This window comes from Microtus pennsylvanicus, chromosome 18 (genome assembly GCF_037038515.1).
Source record: "Microtus pennsylvanicus isolate mMicPen1 chromosome 18, mMicPen1.hap1, whole genome shotgun sequence".
In the NCBI taxonomy this organism is placed as follows: Eukaryota; Metazoa; Chordata; class Mammalia; order Rodentia; family Cricetidae; genus Microtus; species Microtus pennsylvanicus.
In genome coordinates this window covers 13949491-13962350 of record NC_134596.1, presented here as the reverse complement: position 1 = coordinate 13962350, position 12860 = coordinate 13949491, and the positions used below count along the sequence as shown (strand labels likewise).

The following is a 12860-nucleotide window of genomic DNA, read 5'->3' as shown; positions in this document are numbered from 1 at the left end:
TGAAAAAAAATATCTATAAAGAATGAGAACATTGGGGGCTGGACAGATGGCTCAGAGGTTAAGAGCACTGGCTGCTCTTCCAGAGGTTCTGAGTTCAATTCCCAGCAACCACATGGTGGCTCACAACCATCTATACTGAGATCTGGCACTCTCTTCTGACGTGTGGGCATACATCGAGGCAGAATGTTGTATACATAATAAATAAATAAATCTTTAAAAAGAATGAGAACATTGATAAACAGATTTGAGGGAAGTTCAGTTTTATACAACATACAAAATGCAGCCAGGAGAGAAAATAAGGAAAAGAAAGCTGAGATTGGATGGGCCCATCTCCTAACAGTAAATCCAGAGGGTCTGAGCCCCATTTGTATACCCTATGAGACCCAGCATTCCACCTATGTTCTGCCAATTTGAGGCCTTCATGTATAGCCTCTCCACTACCCCAAAGGCAATCCAATGTTAGGCTGTGTCCTCTTACACCTATGCCACCACTGCTGATAAGGCAGCCAGACACTTGCTCCTCAGTGCTTTAGGGCATCTTTCTTTGATGCTTCCCAGAATGCTGGTAGGAACCTGATAGGGGTTGGGTAGAGGACCTATGGGGAGGAGTATTAGGGAATATGTCATTGTTCCTGCTGTGGGTTCAGTAGCTCTGTGAATTCAAATGGGGAGGAAACAGCCAAATTAAGCAGAAAGAACATGAATATTCATACTTTGGGGTTAAGAAAGTATCTCAGTTTGGTCCTAGACTGCCCCTAGGTGCACCCAGAGCAGCAGGCCTGAGGCAGGAAGAACCATGAGCTCTCCATTCTGAAAAAGGGGGCTCTATTAAGTCATAGAATAACATTATCTGGTCAAATGGTGACAGTTTTACTAGTTCGTCTCACAGATGTCTCCCAATTTCTGTCTTAAGGAGTCCAATTTCCTGTCTTTGCTCCCTAAGAGATGCTGTACAGGAAGAGAAGACCTTTTCTGTTCCCAGACTCTTGACACTTCTGTTGCCTTTGAAAGTTACATGGACTTCTGTCAGGTTAATGTTTTCCAACCTCAGCATCATCTGCTCTTATTTGTCCTGTTGGGTACCTAGCCTGATCTCAAAACCTCCAGCGTGGGTATTTTTAATGTACCCACATGAATCTCATGTTACATGGAGGATCCTGCTGGGCCCTCCAGAAAAGCAGAATAGTCTCTCTCTCTCTCTCTCTCTCTCTCTCTCTCTCTCTCTCTCTCTCTCTCTCTCTCTCTCTCTCTCTCTCTCTCGTGTGTGTAGTGTGTGTAGCAAGGAGGAAGGACTGGCAACAGGAAGCACATTCTTCCCTGTTGGGGAGATTCTGAACATCAGAATTTACTACTTTTTTTTTCTTATTTTGCCTGTCTGGTTTTCTGAGACAGAGTCCTATCACCTAGAGCGAAGGCTGGCCTAGAATTCACTATGTGGTCTCACATCCATGTTCCCTCACCTCAGTCACTAAATAGACATGCTCCCTGTCCAGTTGCCATTCTTTCATACAGGCTGAATATCTCTAATCTGAAAATCAGGAATGCACCAAAACCCCTCAGTGATTTTAGCGTGGAGATGACATTCAATGCCGGAAGCTCCGCACTGTGCCTCATGTGATGGACTATAAGTCCAGACACAGTGCGCTGAAAGCATTGCTTAACGTTACCTCCAGCCAGTCTGTTGAGGTGTACACAAACTAGAAAGGAATTCCCTGCTTGGACTTGGGTCCTATCCTTAAGACATCTTACTATATATAATCTTAATGTTCCAAATCTGAAAATCATTCCAAACAATTCCCTTCTCAACATTTTCACATAAGGGATTCTCAACCTGTCTAAAGTCAACCTAATTGGTCATTTTAGTGAGTCACAACATTGCCATCTCTTCTTCCATTACATTTCATTGTTTTTTCCCTAAAGGACTGCTTCAAACATGACTCATTTATGTGACCTTCCATTATCTCCTTCATAACATTAATGTTTACTATTCGGTAAACTGCTGTGTCTTATAAAAATAAAACAAACTCTTGTGTAGTAAGTTGTCTCATTAAACAGATAGAGTTAATGTTCCCCGTGGCTGCATATAATATTTGTGAGACACGGAATAGAAACATGAAGCACATTCTGTTTTTTCTTGCTGTTGTATGCCGTAAACAAAACTTTGCCTGCTACTGTACTGGGAGTTAAGGTTCTAAGTGTTTCAAATTTTATATGAACAGTATTTTCAACTACTATGCTTCTGGACTCATGGGAGCCAAGCAATTCTAGAAAGAATAATTAAATTTCTAATTTCAATTCCCATAGGGCTATTAAATGCATTTAACAAACATGAGCTGGGAGCCTGTTCTGAACAAGGTGCCTCTGAGATGTAATAAGGCTTCTCTGATGGGTCTAACTGCCAGAAGGGGGAACGAATGCTATCCACACAACTCATTGCTAATTGTAAATATTCGATCTGATGCATGGTATGTCCCACAACTCTTAATGGGGCAACAAACAAATATTTTTAAGAGACACTTATTTTTTATATATTTTCTCTAACAGAAATGCGGCCAGTTTCCCTTACCTTGATGAGTCAGCACTTTGGGAAAACTAGGGAATTACTTTTATATAAGATCATGGGTAGGACAGAAGGCAGATGGAGACATCCCTTTATATGTACAGGTGAAGATCTAGAGAGTATTCCAAAAGAGGGTTCATCCAGAAAGCAGGCTCCTGGATGCAGTGGGCTGGGCCCTCTAGTCAGGACTCCACAGGCAGGTGATGTAAATCTGACCTTCCCCCAACAATCCCCACCTGTCAAGTCATGAGATGATCCAGGGAATCCACTTCTTCTAGGACTCCTGAAGCCTTTCACCTATTCGTGTGTTAGCACTGCTGAGCCACACACTGCCTACCGTACTAAGAATGGGATGAGTCTACCCTGGTAGAAGAATCTCACCTGATACAGGTAGATGGCTGAAGGGAGGAGCCCACACATGGAGAACATGCTCTGTTGGATGAGCTAAAGTCAAGTGGGCCCTCAAATCAGTTAGAGCCGAGAGCCAATGTCACATACAACACGTCAGATGAGAAGTTTGTGAAAAGGGACAATGGAGAGAGACACACAGGCACTGGATACCATCTTTGCTTCCCACCTCAGCCTTTCAGTTTCACTGCCTCCAAATTATACTTACACAGCAAAATTAAACAGGAAGCCACAGAACTTTAATCCATATAGCAAGTGATAGAACTCACAAAAGATCTGCAGCCTTCTATGTGGGTCTATGTCGCCCTAGAAACGGCATGAAGACCACTGTGCCCTTCACCACAGTCAAGCCCACAACAAAGCGTTGAATCGCATCCTGAAACACCAATATGGAAAGCAAATACACTCAAGGTGGAGTAGTAGAATTATACCTCCACCCCAGGGGAAAATGGCAAGTCCACCTTGTCCGCAGGACGTGAGGCCACCCTGCCTGCCATCACAATTTCCCTCCCTGGCATCTGCTTTAAGGACTCTACCTTCAGGGTGCCAGTCTCTTAGCTCTCGCCTAGTTTTTCCTGTGAAAGACCAATCAACTCTAAGAGCAGAAAAGGGTGTTCAAGAATGATCCCAATCAGTGCAGCTCTTCAGCTCTGCTACCCATGTGACCAGCAGCATCTACCGAAGGCTGAAGGAGGCAGAGTCTGAGCCTCAGAGTTCACCATCCCCTCTGATTTCAAAGAATTTCAAGTACTGTTAATAGACACAGCTAATTAGAATTGCTCAGCCACAGAAGACCTTCTACTTTTTAAACTTACCCCTCTTTCTAATTTTCAAAAACAACAACAATTACAAAAACACCAGTCAAAGCAATTCACCCAAGCAATGCTTTGAATTAGAAGTACAAACTGTGATACAATCAATGAACAAAGGGGAGAAACTGGGCTAGAGCTGAGACACATACCCTTCTTGGGTCTTTGATGGAGTTAAACACATAATAATTAGACTTAAAGTTTTCCTTGGCTATGAAAAAAAGTAAATTAGGTTTAAAGCTTCATACTTACGAAGATCAAATAGGGAGTATTTTTCTCTAAATTTGCCAAATACAAATGGACTAGATAGTGTACCTGTAATTCTTACTTGATAACTGTTTTGGTGTATATGATTTTATCATGTTAAAGTAAAATATTCTTTTTTAATTAGACTAAAAGGGGTAACTGTGAAGTATTCCTTTATTCTGTGTGAATATATGTTACTATGATTGGTTTATAATGACAAAGCTGGTCAGGTAGAGGTTAGGACGGACTGGCAGACAAAAAGAGTGTGAAAAAAGAGAGAAGTCTTGGGAATCTTGAGTAGATGCAGGGGAGCAGAAGATGAACTTGTTGTACTGGAAAAAAAGGTACTGAGGCACATAACAGAGCATAGATAAAAAATACAGATTAATTTAAAATGTAAGAGTTAGCTAGTAACAAGCCTGAGCTATAGGTCGAGCATTTATAATTGATAATAAGTCTCTTGTTGTTACATGGGAACTGGCTGGTAGAAAAAAATCTGACTACAATATCCCAATTGATACATTTTTTGAAACAAAAATTACAATATTACAGATGCTGGTAGAATTTCTTAATGTCTGAAAAATTATAAATGTGATTTTGTTGTTCACACATCAGTAATAGTGCTGTTGTTTAAATGTATTTTGATTTTGTTACTTAGATAATCACACTAGAAACCTGGCCTTTAACGTGAAAGTGTAATGTAGTAGAATTATAAAGAGGTGGGACCTGGAACAAGATAAAGATGATACAATGATGTGGGTTTCCCCTCTGTATGCTATGAATATATTTTATTACTATTTTTTATTAAAGAAGATGTTTTAGCCAATGGCTTAGTAGAATAAAGCCAGGTATGAAATCCGTCAGTATGCTATGAATATTAAAAAGCTGTTTTGACCAATGGCTTAGTAATCTGAACAGAGATATAGAGAGAAAGTAGGCGGAGTCAGGGAGACGTCATGTAGCTGCCTAAGGAGCAACATGTTGATACCGGTAAGCCACAGCCTAGTGGCAACACACAGATAAATAGAAATGGGTTAATTGAAGATGTAAGATTAGCTAAAAATATGCATAAATTATTGGCCAAACAGTGTTGCAATTAATATAGTGTCTGTGTGATTAATTGGGTCAGTAAATGAATGAGCTGTCTCTGCCTACAATACAATCTTTGGGGCACTCCCTTCAGAAGGGATTAGTACAGAGCTCTGGGAGTCTGGGAATTCACTAGAGGTCATGTTGTTCTAAAGAGAGGTTAGTCCATGCTCTTGTTACCTTCTGTCACAGTGTCCTACAGTCAAGGGTCACTTGATCTAAAACAACTCTAAAACCATGAGCCTCCTTTGTTTTTTTTTAACACTTCTTATCAACCTTCAGATATTTTATTATTATAGTGACAGAAAATGCACAGACAAACAAGAAACTAGTTTCAAGACTCAAATCATCATCGACAGAATTGAGAAGAAAGGGGCTGCAACCATGGTGGAGACTTTGAACATCTGAATCCAAGGATATCCCACCAGCTTCAAACACAGGCATAGCAGAGGCTGGGGAAGTACCGTCCCACAGCATGCCCTGCAAAGCCTTTTCCCAACATGCCTCATACAGACACTGAGGTGAACAAACTGTCTGGAGTAACAATCACCTTGGGGGGGGGGCTATAATACTGGGGTCTTCTCCACAGGCTCAGCCTGCCAGGCTGGCACTTGGGACAGGTCTCTGTGTCTATGTCAGACAGCCTCCTTCCAGGTATATTTTTAAACCCTATCCAGTAAAGGAGGAACTTGACACAACCTCATCATGGTATGGGTAGTTATCCCAGAACCACATGAAAGTGCTGTAAGCCAATAAAATGAATAAAATTGAAAAGACGAGAAAAGGAGTTGAAAAGGTCCAATTTTGTGTTTCATAAAACAAACAGAGCATCTCACTTGTCTCTATTCATTCAGTCATCACACGTCTATAGCACTGGAAAGGGAAACAAGGAAAGCAGAAACTGCTCAAAAAGAAAATACTTTCTTGAAAGGAAGAACTCAACCCTCTGAACGTACAAACTGGGTCTACTTGGTTTACGGTGAAAGAGAAGCACAGAAAAGCTGTGCTGGCATCAACGTGCACTTTCCTTTCAGGAGATAAAATAGTTGCCGTAAAGATCTAGAGCAGCAGGTACTGGAACTGTGTGGAGTCCCTGGTTTTTACCAGGTAAGGATTTGGGGACATGGTAAGCAAAGTGTTTCCCTTTGTCATGAAGATCCTGGGGCACGGTCAAGTCACTGGGTGACTGGCTGAGAGCTGCTGACGGATGCATACTTCCCCGTCTTTGTGTCCTCATCCTTGCCTCCCCATCTCTTCTGCCTTTTAGTCCAGAGCTGCAATCTACAAGCCAGCCAGCCAAACACATCTCTACCACATAGTCAAGAGTCACACCCAGCCCTTCGCTGGATTTAGTTACTTTTATTCTTCTCTCATACAATACATTCTGACTGCAGCCTCCTCTTCCTCCACTCCTCCCCAACCTCCCCTCTCCCTCAGGTCCACTCCCGTTCTTTTCCCTCCAGAAAAGAGCAGACCTCCCAGCGATACCAACCAAACGCAGCATAATAAGATGCAATAAGACGAAACACAAACCCTCATATTTTAAGACCTTTATAAACCATCTCACCTGTCTGTTACTATAAATGACCAAAAAGAACCCTGCCCTCAAGAGTAACAAAGCTGGCTTCTCATTGCAATGTTCTGTCGTGCCTGTGGTAAGATCATCTTAGTTTTACACACAAACTTCCTGGGGATACAGCAGTCTATCAACAAGAAAATACTTTCTGTGTGGTTCAAAATATTTTAAAATGAATTCTAAAAGAGACTTGTATGTTTTATTTCCACTTAAATGCCTGCAGGTTTCTGGATTCTAGTTGAGTAGAATTTTCCCTGGCTACCGTCAGTGGCAGCAGCTTTGTAAATGATTTGGTAAACTTTGCTTTTAATGTCTAGTGGCACTTTATCCATAGCCATCTACAGTGTACAAAGAGTAAAAAGACTGGCCCAGCAGAAAGATAAAAACCATGCCCCCTGGAAACTAGTAAACTGGCAATGTCAAAGGAGTAGTAAGTATTCTTATACCTGGAGAAGTTGCTAGTGGGGTGTCTACCAAACTTTCCTTTCAAGGCATGAGAAGGCCCTTTGGTAGGTGGGATCCATCAGGAGTCTTAGGTATTCAGTAACACAATTGAACCCCTCAATAGTTATGGAAGCCATGGAGCATGCCCACAGGAGCTCCCAAAGGTAAGCCTCAAGCAGACAATGGCAGTATGAGTTCACTGCCCACGAGCCACAGCCTCCCAGGGAACACATGGTTGAACAACTGGGGACACGCCATGTCAGTTACATTAAGGTAGAAAGTAGATGCCTACTTTTCCTGTTCTCATCTTCGAGGAGATAAAACATCGATAAACATTTGCTTTCCTTCATCAGACAGACCTTGAGGCTAATAACTCTGCCAAGGAGGGTAAGGACGTATACCAGGGAAGTGCCATAGTACAGAGAACCAGGGTTTGGGCAGTAAGAATTGAACACCAAGGGCAACGAGTAGAAGGCTTCCAAGAGTGGCTCTAGCGGGCATTTGTGCTCTCACCGGCACTCAGGACTTCATGACCCTGAGGACGACTTTTCTCTCCGAAATAGCATTCCTGAAATGAATGAATCCCCAGCCTCCATATGTGATAAGGACCAACAACCACTCTTCAAAGACGAGCAATCACAGAAATCTCATGTTGAAGGCCTCCACCTCTGGTCGCTCAAAAGCATATTTTCTCCAGTTTCCATTTCCACACACACCACCCACTCAACTCTTGGTAATCCTCCCCAAAAGTCTGATAGAGGCACAGGCAAGTCACATCTAGCACGCCCCCTGCCACCCAACATAAACTCTTGGTAATTCTCCCCAAAAGTCTGATAGAGGCACAGGCAAGTCACATCTAGCACGCCCCCTGCTGGCCTGGCAGGAGTAGACTCAGCCTTTATTCTATAGGTCTAAATCGTGGATGAATGACCTTAAAATCCAGATGGACAGACAAATGACAAGGTAAGGCAATTTGGGCTTCTTAGAAATGAAGAGCATAGTATTAAACCTAAACTCATTTCAAGTGTGTTTTCAAAAATGTTATAGGATATGAGACTAGTCCCTAAAAGTCTAGACGAAATGGTTGCTGTTATATAGTCATGAGTATAACAATGAATAAATAAAAAAATGTGAACGTTTTGACAGGTCTACAGGTGGAAACAACAGATACAAGGGCCACCGTGGTTTCACAGATTCCATTTTCACATCCCGGAGCGCTAAAACCGCTCACCACCAAAGGCACTTTAAATCCAGAAGAATCTTGGCGCTACACACAAGCACAGGGCGACCTGTGTCAGAAAAACCACAGAGAAGCACTGCGTGTGGCCATTTTCACTACAGAGCTTGTTCACCCCGCATTCCAATGCGAGTAGGTTTATAGTTACCAAGAGGTCAGAGATCATGATGTGCACACTGCTCATTCACCGGTAGCTGTCCCCTCTCCTCCTCCAGCAAGGTAGGGGACCTCGGAATTTCCTTCTCAAGCGACACCTGCTACCTAGAGTCTAGGCATAAGGGAGATTTAGGACCTATCCAGACTTCAGGAAACAAGGGTTCACGTTCACTATCACCCTGAACACTAAGGGCCCACTGTAACCACTACTTTCAAGATTCAAAAGCTTCACATTTGTAGCCAGATTCAAACCTTCCTGTGGCATGTGACATGAAATTCCTTGCAAACCTAATATGATCACACTAATAATTTAAGGCATCCTTATGTTGGTCAATTAGGAGGTGTCATTAATTATTAAATACAAAACCATCAATACTTTTGTCTCTTATTAGATCTGCTTTTGATACAATAGGCTTAAGTAGATGTTCAGACTGTCTTGGGAACTAGCTTGTCTGTTCCCATAAGAGCAGATACTAATGGCCTACTCAGATAATCAAATGACGGCTTGCTGCTGGCAATCTTAGAGGAATTCCCCCCCCCCCCCCCCCCCAGAACTTGGTGTGCTCTGAAGATCTCTAGTTTTTACATTCCCTGAATGCTTTGGAGAGGTCGTGGGGTCTTGGAGGACACACAACTGCTGGAAGAGCCCTAGGAAAACCAGCACCCTTTGCGGTGTGTGTGGTGGGGGCAGACTCTCTCAGGCACACCCTAGAAGGGGGATGTTGGTGAAGGAGGAGCTTTGCAGATTCACCTGAAGCAATCAAGGCCTGCAGAGATCTAAGCTCCATTGTCTATCTTTGCTTGGACACCACATTAAATAGATCATTTTTTTTTTAAAAAAAAAGTGTTTCTCTTACAGGTCACTTTCGTTTATAGAGATAAGGCAAGGTACAAGCGTGCACTGCTATCTGTGTGCTATCAGCTGACTTCCATACCTGTAGGGACACATGTCCTTTCAGTCACTCTTAAATGTCACTCTAATTTTCAAGCCAACAGAATTAAAAACTGCACTTATATGAGTTTGGGGGGTTTTGAGCGCAGAGAGGCGAATTCATTCGATGGCTAAGATTCTCAAAGAGCTGCAGTAGCTGCACCGGTCGGGAGGAGGGTACACTTGAGCGGTTATGTCCAATGAAGGAAAGTTTTCGTTAATATGATGACATCACTGACATCTCCCAAATTTAAAGGAGCACTTAAAGCACAGCGGATACAATTTTTCCCCTCCAGTGAGGAGACACTAGGGAAGGCCTCTGGGTCCAGAGCTAAATTGCATCAATCTTTTCGCGGCTGTCCAGCCAGATCCAGAGAAACCACCAGTGAGAGGTGCGCGGGGCCACGGTGACCCACGCAGCCACAGCCCCGTGCAAGCCAGCGGCCTCGCGTGCCGCTCTGGACCGGTCCTGCCCTTTGGACCCCCGACGCGCCCCCACGGACGGAGGGCCCAGTCCCCGCGCGCTTGCCATCACGTTCCAGTGCGGAACCGCGAAAAGGGCCAGGAGGCAGCTCCCGAGCTAACGGGAGCGCCGCGCCCCGCCCGCACCGGGCTAAAGCCGGAGCCGGTGGCCGTGGCGCCCACGGGATCCCAAGCGGATCCCGCAATGCAGACGCGCAGCGAGCCCTGCGCCCCCGGCGCCCTGCGGCTCCGGCCCGCGCCCACTCGCCTCGCGGCCGAGAGCAGGGCGACCCCGCGCCGCTCGCCCCAGCGCACCTGCCCCGGGCGCCCGGCCCGCCGCCCTCAGGCAGCACCGCGGCCAGCGCCGCTCACCTGCCGCGCCGCCTGCCGCTTCGCCCGCAGCGCCGCAGTCGCCGCTAGCCGACTTCCATCTTCCCTGGCGTTGGGAGAACCAGATCAGCTGTTCCGCTCGCTCGCTCGCTCGCGCCAAGCCGCGGCCCCCTCCCCAGCTGCCGCGAGGCTCCCGGGCCTCTCCTCCCCCGCCTTCCTGGCTGCGCCACGCTCCGCCCCCCGCGCCCCTCCGCTCCGCCCGCGGTCGCGCGCAGCGCCCGCCTCCCGGCTCCGCCCGCGGCCCCGCGGCGCGCGCCCCACCTGACGTCACCGCCTCCACCTTGCTCCGACCCCCGCCGAGTGTGGTGCGGGCGCGGGAGCGCGCGTGCTCGTGGCCACCCTTGGCGGCTGTCGCACCTAGCCCTTTGAGGACGTGCTAGGACCCACTGGGTCTCCGCGCACGCGCTCCCAGCCTCGCCCCTGGACTACATCGAAAGCGCCACTTGCTCACCCTGCCTCTCTTGGTCTGCGTTCACCTCTGGTTTCTTCCTCTGGGCTGCTTCGCTTTTCCTAAGCACCCTAAACTTTAGCTGGTCCGTTCTGTCTCAGCTCCGCTTCCCACGCCCCTTTGGCCTTCCCCTGTTTCTTTTCCCTGGAATAATGTTTACACGACTGTTTAAGACGTTTTCCCTGCCCTGATACCAATGGCGCCTCTGCTCTCTGCCTTCTCATGTAACCGTCGTGCTGTAGCTTTTGCTTGTCAGGTTCGGAGCTGGACATTTCCACATTTTAGGTCCCTAGTTCAAGAAATTGAAATAAAGGTGTACAGGGATTTGCAAAGTAACAACAAAACGAAATGCAAAGCCAAAAACAGATCAGAAATATACACAGTCGTAATATATACAGTGGGCCACATCAGTGAGCCCACTCAAAGGCTCGAGATAATTTGGAGGGTTCGTTCTATGGGCTTCCAGAGGAGGAGGTATTTGGTTGCTAAAGCATATAGCGACAGTGGTTCTCTGTTTTGATTGACAGCAGGTTATGTAAGCCGTTTGTCACTGTGCAAGTCCTTTTCTATGATGTTTGATTTTAATCATATGCATACCCAACTATGCATAGTCATACGATGGTTAAGTAGTGTATTCTTCGTAAAAGTTTACTCAGATCATACTCCTTATTGTGCATGCGCACAAAATCTAGTTCAAGCTGAATCAGGACCCTGTTCTTGTACCCTCGTATAACGAAAATTAGTGAAGAGCAACTGTCAGTGTCTAAAGGTCTCTACCAACATTGTTTACAGTGGGATGAGGATACAGCTCCATGCAGATGGGCATTCTAGGTTGCTAACAGGTTGCTAGTGCATTGTTAGGAGAAGGATGTGTATAGCCAAATGAAGTTTCAAATTGCTAATCTATGCACGATGCATATAGTCCCCAACTTTGCTGAGAGACTTTTCTCCCAGGGGAGTTGAAGATCAGTCTTCAAACTGCTTTGTGCTGTGTAAGAGTCTAAAGCCGAACAGGGCAAAAATCCAATTTCCTATTCTGTCCCTAAGGCTGTTATAGCTCCTGGGTCTCCATTAGTGAATTCCCAGAAAATTTCTCAGACTGCTAGTCCAGAGACAAACAGACGACTCCCTTCGTTTAGTCTCTTCTGGTGGCAGCTTTTGATGGAGCACCATTCGCAATTGAAGTTGTTGGGTTGTAAAGACATAAACTGTAGAATTATCAACCAAGGAAAGCCAAGAATGAACAGAACACTCAGGAAGAGGATGGGCATCTTTACAGGAAAGGGTACTGACAGTGCCCAGGACTTTGAACTTGAAAAGCTATCCTGTCCAGGGTTCCAACTCAGGCTTCTTTCTGGAAGATATTTTTTTGTATATTGTGTTGGATTTTTCCAGACTTGTCTTGACATACACATGTTATTTAATTCTTGGAACTTCAGCTCAAAGTGTCCCTTCCTGGCTCTGGTAGTTTGCATGGGAAATGTCCTGTATAGGTTCACAGATTCGACACTTGGTCACGGGTTTGCAGTGCTGCTCAGAGGTGGTTGGAAACCCTAAGGAGGCCAAGTGATGCCTTGTGGAGGAAGCGTGTCACTGAGGGCAGACTTGGAGGATTTATAGCCGCAACCTTCTTCTTCTTTTGTCCTTCTCCTCCTCTCTTCCTCTCCTTCCCCTTTCCTCCCTTCTTCCCCTCCTTCCCGCTCTCCCTCTGACATGGCAATGAAACTGTGAGTTTCCTCCTTCTGCTGCTTTGCCTAGCCTAGCTCATTGCCACATTTTCCCCATGATGAATTCAATCATATATATGGTTCCGTCAGGAACCATATGCTAAAAGAAAACCCTTTCTTCCTTAAAGTTGCTTTAGGTCATGGTATTTTTACCACAGCAAGAGGAAAGTAACTAATAAATTGACCAAGCATCACATTTTACTCTTGAAGAGGCTAGCTATTGTTTTTGTCCCGTGGAGCAAGGGAAGCACATTCCTAGGTTCCACTGAATAGGTGGAAAGGGCATCTTCAGGAAGGACGAACAGTTGACAAAGCCATTAAGGAATAAATCCCTGGATCATACCAAATCTACGTGCCTTCATGAGCAGGGTCTGTTT

General features: G+C 45.3%; 1 protein-coding gene across 2 annotated transcripts in view; it reads right to left on the bottom strand.

The window, feature by feature from the left end:
• Otud7a (OTU deubiquitinase 7A) overlaps window positions 1–10480 on the bottom strand; it is a 258141-nt gene extending 247661 nt beyond the window's left edge. For both annotated transcript variants that reach the window (XM_075953308.1, XM_075953309.1), the window contains exon 1: window positions 10291–10480. The gene's annotated coding sequence lies outside the window, so the exon portion shown is untranslated. The remainder of the gene's footprint in view (window positions 1–10290) is intronic.
• Window positions 10481–12860: the final 2380 nt, after the last annotated feature.